This window comes from Amblyomma mixtum, chromosome 5 (assembly GCF_055824585.1).
Source record: "Amblyomma mixtum isolate Tamu chromosome 5, ASM5582458v1, whole genome shotgun sequence".
Classification (NCBI taxonomy): Eukaryota; Metazoa; Arthropoda; class Arachnida; order Ixodida; family Ixodidae; genus Amblyomma; species Amblyomma mixtum.
In genome coordinates, this window is record NC_143016.1 from 90,950,998 (window position 1) to 90,959,054 (window position 8,057).

At 44.4% G+C, this 8,057-nt stretch overlaps 1 non-coding gene across 1 annotated transcript; it reads left to right on the forward strand.

Annotated features, from left to right (window-relative positions):
* Positions 1-6,274: 6,274 nt before the first annotated feature.
* TRNAH-GUG (transfer RNA histidin (anticodon GUG)) lies at positions 6,275-6,346 on the forward strand. The gene has a single exon. It is a non-coding gene; the product is annotated as a tRNA-His (tRNA).
* The last annotated feature ends 1,711 nt before the right edge of the window (positions 6,347-8,057 follow it).

Here is an 8,057-nt window from a genome sequence, read left to right on the forward strand (position 1 = left end):
GGAAAGCAGTCATTTACCCCACTGCGACATCGCCGTTACTATCTTGTCAGCAGAATTTGTTGATCCAGCGAAGTCGTAAGATTTTTTTCTTGGAAAACGCCCACTATTCGGTCTCCCATGTAGCAGTTTGACTGTGCCACGCAACCTCAGCTAGTACCTTGGCTCATTTCGATAACATTTCGATGTAAGGATGGACTGTTCCTATTTACTAAAGAGGTATGTACATTGGCACAAGATGCATTGCCCGAAGCCTTAAAGCACACTTTGTAAGCAGCTGAGTATATCGAACGCAAGGACCACGTGAAGTCAGCGTGCAACCCGCAAGATGCCAGCGTGCTTTGTTAGTACCCTCTTCTTACGTGTCTGGTGCGATTCTGGCGCCAGTTATTTTTGTGACAGCATAGTGCATAACTAGGTTCATGAATTTAACCCGAATTTCTACTAGGATGTGGAATTCAATACCAGCGCTACACCACGCTAGCAACGTGTATTTACAGCTAAGTGCTTATGACGATCATCGTCACTAGCCTGGCTACGCCGACTGCGCCGACCTGACAGAACCTGTAAAATTGGCTCCACCCCATCCCTATTCTTGTCATTTCGCTCTCGCGACCCGGATCTGTGGTCACTACGTGCCCAAAGTAGACGTATTCCCTTACCACTTCCAGCACCACGCTACCAATTATGAACTGCTGTTCACTTCCGAGTCTGTTGAACATTACATTGGTTTTCTGCATATTAATTTATAGACCCACCGTTCTGCTCTGCCTGCCTAAGTCATCGATCATGCCTTGCAGTTCATGTCCTGAGTCACTTAGCAAGGCAATGTCATCAGCGAATCGCAAAATATCAAGTCATTCTCAAATAACTCTTATCCTCAACTGTTCCCAATCTAGGCCCTTGAATACTTCCTGTAGACAGGCGTTAAATAGTACTGGCGAGACCGTGTCCCCCTGCCTGACACCAGCCTGTCTGCTATTCGAGACTCAAGAAACAACCCGGAATGTGCAAGGCGCGCGTTATAGGAAAACCTGAAAAGAGCTTGGAAACGCAAATAGCTGGCTTTGGTTTCTCGGTAAACCCGTTAAAACAGCCGCAAGAGTTGCACATTTCGATAGCAACGCGTTGTGTGTCAGGGAAAACCATCAAAGCAGTCGCGACATAAACATTAGGGCGACTGGTATCTAATAATATAAATAGACTAAAGAAAGCGAGACAGCCGCCTGCATCTAATGTTATGAAAATCGTTGAAATTAAACTCGAAAAGAAAGAAAACCCCAGTAGTAAACCATTCGGCGTCTAATAACATTGCATACGAGTAGATGCATTGCAGAGGGCCGAAATGCTCAGTCGAGGAGCCTTTGGACCGCAGTTTTTTTTTGTGCGTTTGTGTAAGGCGTAGAAACTTAATAATAACAATAAACTTTATTCATACAATATTTACAACCTCGTACAGGCACACCAAAGCCACAAGAGGGCTTGTAGGGTGTCGCCCGGCAGCAGCGACAATCCACGTACACAATATATACAACAGAGAACGAAACACACAAACAAAAAGAATATATACACATGCACACGTGCACTAAAATAAAGAATAAAATAAGAAATGAAATAATAAACTTAATAAAATAAGAAACTTAAAGCACTCGACCCCCCAACCCCCGTAGCGCTGAAACTGTTATCTATTCCGGGATGTATCATAAATTCAGCCTCGTAACAGCCAAAACGGGTTGCTGCACTGCCTTTTTTCCTAAGCTCTTTATGGGTTTCTGGCAATGGTTTATGGTTCTGGCTATGTTTATGGCTTCGCTGACTGTGCCCCGCCGACCTGCTGCCCACGAAACTTTCGCAAGGGCTCATTAACTGAGGAAAAAAACATTGAGGAAAGCAGCAGACGACGCGCAGGAATGCGCCACTGCGCATTTATAGTGATATAGGCAGAGCCGCAGCGGTCGCAGGGAGGTCGATGATAATAGCTCAGTTTACAGAACACTATATAGCCCGACGGCAGATTTCAGACGAAAGCATCAAGTTGCGAGATCCACAACCAGCATTCAGTAAAGATTAGAGGTGTATGTGCGTGAAAAAAATGGAAATATTGGAAAAGAAATGCACCAGTTTTTATAGTTTTTTTTTGTTCGGGAGGAGGCAAAAACCGCGAACAGTAAAGAAAACAAAACTTTCTGCACACTATGAAACCTTGAAAGGTAAACAGCGCAAAGACGAAGACCGCAGTAGAAGAAACACAGGACGAGCGCTGACTCACAACTGAAAGTTTATTCGAAGACAGAAACACAATATATAGAAAAAGCGGCCAACCTATCAACAAGCGCACACACACAAACCCGTGTTGGTACGTGGCATCAAGGCATTCAACCTCATTATCATGTAATAAAATATATGGCTTACTAACGCATAACCTTGTTTTCTTCCTCATGTGGTAGGCTTCTATAATCTCATGGGTCAAGTGGGACGGGTACTTCTACAGGATATCACAACAGTGCAAGAAAGGAAAACAAGATTTGCAGTTACGGACATGGTGAACGAGATTAGTAGAGTTATTAGCTACCAAGTTATTTGCATGCTCTTTCAAACGTGTAATAACGCATCGCCCAGTCTGCCCGATATACACTTGACAGCATGACATTGGGATTTTATAAACTACCTCTTCAGCGCATCGCACATACTTTGTTACGTGCTTGACTTCACAGGTTATTTGAATTATTTTAGTTGCTCAGTCTTTCTTTCAAAATCGCACAAACCCGTTTAAGTTTCTTTGTTGCAGAGAAAACAACCCTTACGTTACATCTTTTTGCTACATTTTTAAGATTATGTGACAGACGGTTTACATAGGGAGAATAGTCAACTTCTTTCTTTCCTTCTTTTTTTCTGGATAGGTACCCGAGCTGAATTGTCAAGTTTTTAGCTGTCTTATTACAGCCCAATAATAGAACATCCTCCGGGTATCCAGAGAAAGAGAAGGAAAGAAAGAAGTTTGCTATTCTCTCTTATGTAAACCGTCTGTCACATAATCTTAAAAAACGTAGCAAAAAGATATAACGCAGGGGTTGTTTTTTCTGTGCCAAAGAAACTTAAAAGGGTTAGTGCGATTTTGGAAAAAAAGGCTGAGCAACTAAGAGAATCTGAAATAACCTATGGGGTCGAGCACGTAACAAAGTGTGTGCCATGCGCTGAAGATGTAGTTTATGAAATCCCAATGTCATGCGATCAAGTGTATATCGGGCAGAGTGGGCGACACATTACTACACGTTTGAAAGAGTATGCAAATAACTTGGAAGCTAATAACTCTACTAGTCTCGTTGACCATGTCCGTAACTGCAATTCTTGTTTTCCTTTCTTGCACTGTTTTGATATCCTGTAGAAGTACCAGTCTCGCTTGATATGCGAGATTATGGAAGCCTACCACATGAGGAAGAAAACAAGGTTGTGCGTTAGTAAGCCATCTGCTTTATTACATGATAGTGAGGTTGCATGCCTTGATGCCCCGTAGCAACGCGGGTTTTTGTGTGTGTGTGTGTGCTTATTGATAGGTGTGCCACCTTTTCTATATATTGTGTTTCTGTCTTCGAATAAACTTTCAGTTGTGAGTCAGCGCTCGTCCTGTGTTTCTTCTACTGCGGTCTTCTTCTTTGCGCTGTTTACCTTTCAACATGTACCACCAACTCGCCCGTTTAGCTGTTTTGCTGGCCATCACACCAATACGCATAAATTTTTTAGTTTTTTTTAATTGTCCAGGAGGAGGCCAAGACCGCGAAAAGTAAAAAAAAATGGAGCTTTTGGCGCAGTTTCACACCACTAGGCATTGTAAAATTTGGTCGAAATGAGCAGTTTGAGAGTCTGCAAAGCATCTGGGAGCAGTCTACATAGTGAAAGGGATTCCTATCAACGAACCGCTAACGACATTCGTATATCGGCTACTCCGAATTCCCCCATCATCCTCATCATGTGAAAGAAACTGCTCACAGTTCGGTAATGTGCGTACGAAACTGCGAAACAGTTTTTGTGGAACAGCGAGTGCAAAAGCCTGTGTACGTGAGCTCGAACCTCAACGTGAGAAAAGGTGTTCAAGCGAGCCTTTCCCTAGAGACGAGTCAGACTGATGCAATGCTTTGCGATTGTATTGTACATAATATGGCACCAACTTTTTCCTGCGAAAGCTTCCAAGCATCTTTATTTTCTAAAAAAAAAAAATATCATTCTTTACTTATTTAGGAGTTACAAACTAAATGTTGCTAATAAAACTTGCGTTATCAGTTTTTCTAATGTTTCGTATTTTCTAAAAAAAAAAGAAGGGGAAGAAATGTTCCTTTTCAGCTTTCAAAATTTCCATTTACTGGTCCAAATGCCTACGGCCAGCGCGATTAAACTATGCGTCTTTGAGGCCGCCAGTAGGACTTCTGAGGTTGAGTGTATAGAGCCCATTTATATAGTGTCGTCTAAGTGCCAATTCTCCTGCTTTCCTGGAAAAACACTCTTTTATCCATAACCCATGACTACATTAAAACTTCTATTTGGGCAAGTTGGTACATAATGATTTAGTAAAAAGTTATAGCGGGAACACAGACAACCACAGGGAGACGGCAAATGTACACAGTCGCATGTGTATGTGTGCCGCCCCCCTGTGGTTGTCTGTATTTAAGCTATAACTTTTTACTAAAACCCTGACTGACTTGACTTATCGCACACTGTAGTTGTGAACTGCTTTCAATAAAGCAATTCATTTTGAGGCCGACGCTCTGTATCAGAGACACTAGCGATTTGATCATAGCACGCCGGTAGAAAACGCCCCAAGCATTTCTCCTCTTCCTTTTATTCCTCATTCCCTCTTCCCAGTGCTTAGTGCCCAGAATTGAGCTTACCGCAATACTTCAGAAACTGCGTCCGTGTGCACGCATTGCACTAGCCTGCCATTTAGGACGGCATCGCGATTCACATGGAAGCAAAAGCAACAAAATTACTTTCGTCACTGTGCAACTTACTGTACATTTCGAGCCGATCGCTCACGACCTTTTAGCAAGGCCGCATAAGTTGAGGAAAGTAATGGTTGACGCGCGAGAAGCACTCACTGCGCTTTTCGCGATGCAGAAAGAGAGCAGACGGTGAAAGGCGACTAAGAACATAATGATGATGATGATGACTGTGGGACCTAATGCGCAGTTTGATAGCAGCTCCGAGATGCAACTTTCATAGTCAGTAGTTGGCCGCGCATTTAGTCGCTTACGTCATTAGTCAGACCACAGGAAAATTCGCTATTACTGCTGCGATTGGTTAGCCCGGTAACAACGATAGGCTGTTGTTGCCGACTGCTGCATATTTTCTAACTTGTATGCTACTATACCTAAGTTACAGTGTAGTTATATACTTGTTTTGTGCAGTTTTATGCAAGTTATATACAGTTCTCTAAAACACATAGGGTTACACAAGTTGCACTATAGGCGTGTGTTCAGGAAACAGGTTTTCAAAAAGCATGATAGCGTCTAGGGAGATCAAGCGTGGCGGTAGCCATCGCGAAATTTTCTCAAGCCACAGGAAAAATTGCCGAGCACTTTGTTCAGATCCTGACAAGGAGGATGTTTCATGATAGTGCAGTCCGCAGTATATCCCCTCGTGGTAAGTATATGAGTGTCTCCTTGCTGCATTTTATTCATTCATTTTATTATTGTGAAGAGTAAAGCCACAGAGGCACCACGCCTACCAAACAAACATTTTACGCCCCCCCTTTCTGCATCTCCCAGACATCCCATTACTACTATCTTGGTGCCGTACCTGTTGAAGCATTTCCCGAGAGACATAAGAACTTGAAGAAACAACCAGTGTGTGGCCACGAATGGGAAAGCTTACAGGGGCTTCTGGGGTCTTAACCGGGGCCTTAACAAACGTTAGCAAATGTTTCTGGAGGCTTGACGAACCTTAAAGAGCAGTACCCAGGGCCTTATATCAGTCTTAATGTTTGCAGTTTTCTCTTTCCATGCTCGACGTCAATACGGGACGCACAGGAAGGTAGAATGAGACCACTGCGATGGCAGTTAAGCGTTCAGCGCACAATAAGGGGTGCTGCCAATCCATATCTCTATACTTGATTAAGCAGTGCCGAAAATAAAGAAGGAGCTACGTTATGTGCAAGTCGATATTACAAGCAGCCAAGCGTTTACTCTAAGAAGAATGGTGCCTGCAGGGCGCAATAAGGCCGCCCGCCCTTCAAGTGGCCTATTTTCTACTCCGCGCCAGCAGCTCTATTCTGTCCTTCTGGGCAGCCGTGATCGTATAGTGGTTAGTACCTTGCGTTGTGGCCGCAATAACCCAGGTTCGAATCCTGGTCACGGCATATTTTTTCTTTTTTTTTAAAGGAAAGAATATTTTCTACCGTTGCCTGGTCAGGAATTTACCCAGACCACAATTTCCCAATTTCTTACGTAGAAACTCAAAACCGAAGCAGCGCCATGCATTATTCATTTTTGTTTGTTTGTCAATAGCAACAAAACTGATTAGGTGAAAGAGGCACGAATGAAGAATAGTACACGCATGGCACTTGCAGCAGTTTTAAGCGATGCCATACGTTTTCGCAGAGTACATAGTTGCCTTAACGTGCTTATTAACCCAGAGGACCACATAGCGCTCCGATGAGGCAGCATACACAGGTCTTTCGCAATGAAGTTATCTTGTGGGTACCCATCCAATATTAAATATGGGATGGAATATTTACTATAAGCCATTCATTGAGAACACTAATTAATAAGGAGTGCTAGGATTCGAAGCGGATGTCACGAATAACCAGCTCACGAAAGGGCAACGCGGACGCGCCATCTGTCGCACGCTTTGCAAAGTGACAAAAGAAAATTGTTTTGGCGGTAACTCCGAAACGCTCTTCGAGTAGCAAATTATTCCGAATTGATCCACTCAATTCGGAATAATCTAATTCGGAATGATCTAGTTACAGCTCCTTCTCTCGAGCGGTGGGAGACCGTGCTGGCTAGCTCTGACCACAGAACGCAAGTTTTGGCGGTGGAGTGGGCTGACAAAGTCGTCGAGGGCTATGTACTCTCGACCACTTAACGCGACCTCTTGCCAAGCTCTTCCCGGCGAATAAAATGTTTTACAATCAATTCCGAATTGATATGGGTCCCAGCCCATTCGGGGAATCCGGGGAACGAGGCAGCCCACAATAAAGCCCGAGGTTTCGTCGACCGGGCAGTGGATGAGTCTGGCTCCCTGAATTTCACGAAGGACTCCATGATCACATATCATGATCTCACCAATCATTTTAAACTAGAGAGGAGAATTTTCCCCCCTCCAGACAAAAGACTTACTAAAGAACAAGAGGTTACGTGGCGTCGTCTACAGACGAGATCGATACGCACCCCATCACTCCTCGCGCACATTTATCCAGATCTTTACAACCCAAACTGCAAACACTGTGGCCAACGTGCTACCTACGATTACATCCTGTGGGACTGCAAAATAGAGCCACCTCCGGGTGATCTAGTTACAGCTCCTTCTCTCAAGCGGTGGGAGACCGTGCTGGCTAGCTCTGACCCCAGAACGCAAGTTTTGGCGGTGGAGTGGGCTGACAAAGTCGTCGAGGGCTATGTACTCTCGACCACTTAACGCGACCTCTTGCCAAGCTCTTCCCGGCGAATAAAATGTTTTACAATCAACAATCAATCGAACCATTGTAGCTAAAGCTAAATAACACATTTTCAACTGTTTCTGACACCTGCCTGGCAGCTAGATGACCATGTAAACTGCAGCTCGGAACAGGCTTACTTACCGTGCAGCCACATTTCTGGCCACACTGGTGGAAGAGAGCAACGTTAAGCCGATGAGAGAACATACTGCTCGGAGGACCGGCCGAGGTGGCTCAGAGGTTAAGGCGCTCAGCTGCTGACCCGAAAGACACTGGTTCAACCCCCGCCGCGGCGGCTGAATTTCGATAGAGGCGAAATTCTAGAGGTCCGTGTACTGTGCGATGTCAGTGCACGTTAAAGAACCCCAGGTGGTCGAAATTTCGGAGCCCTCCACAACGGCGTTTCTCATAG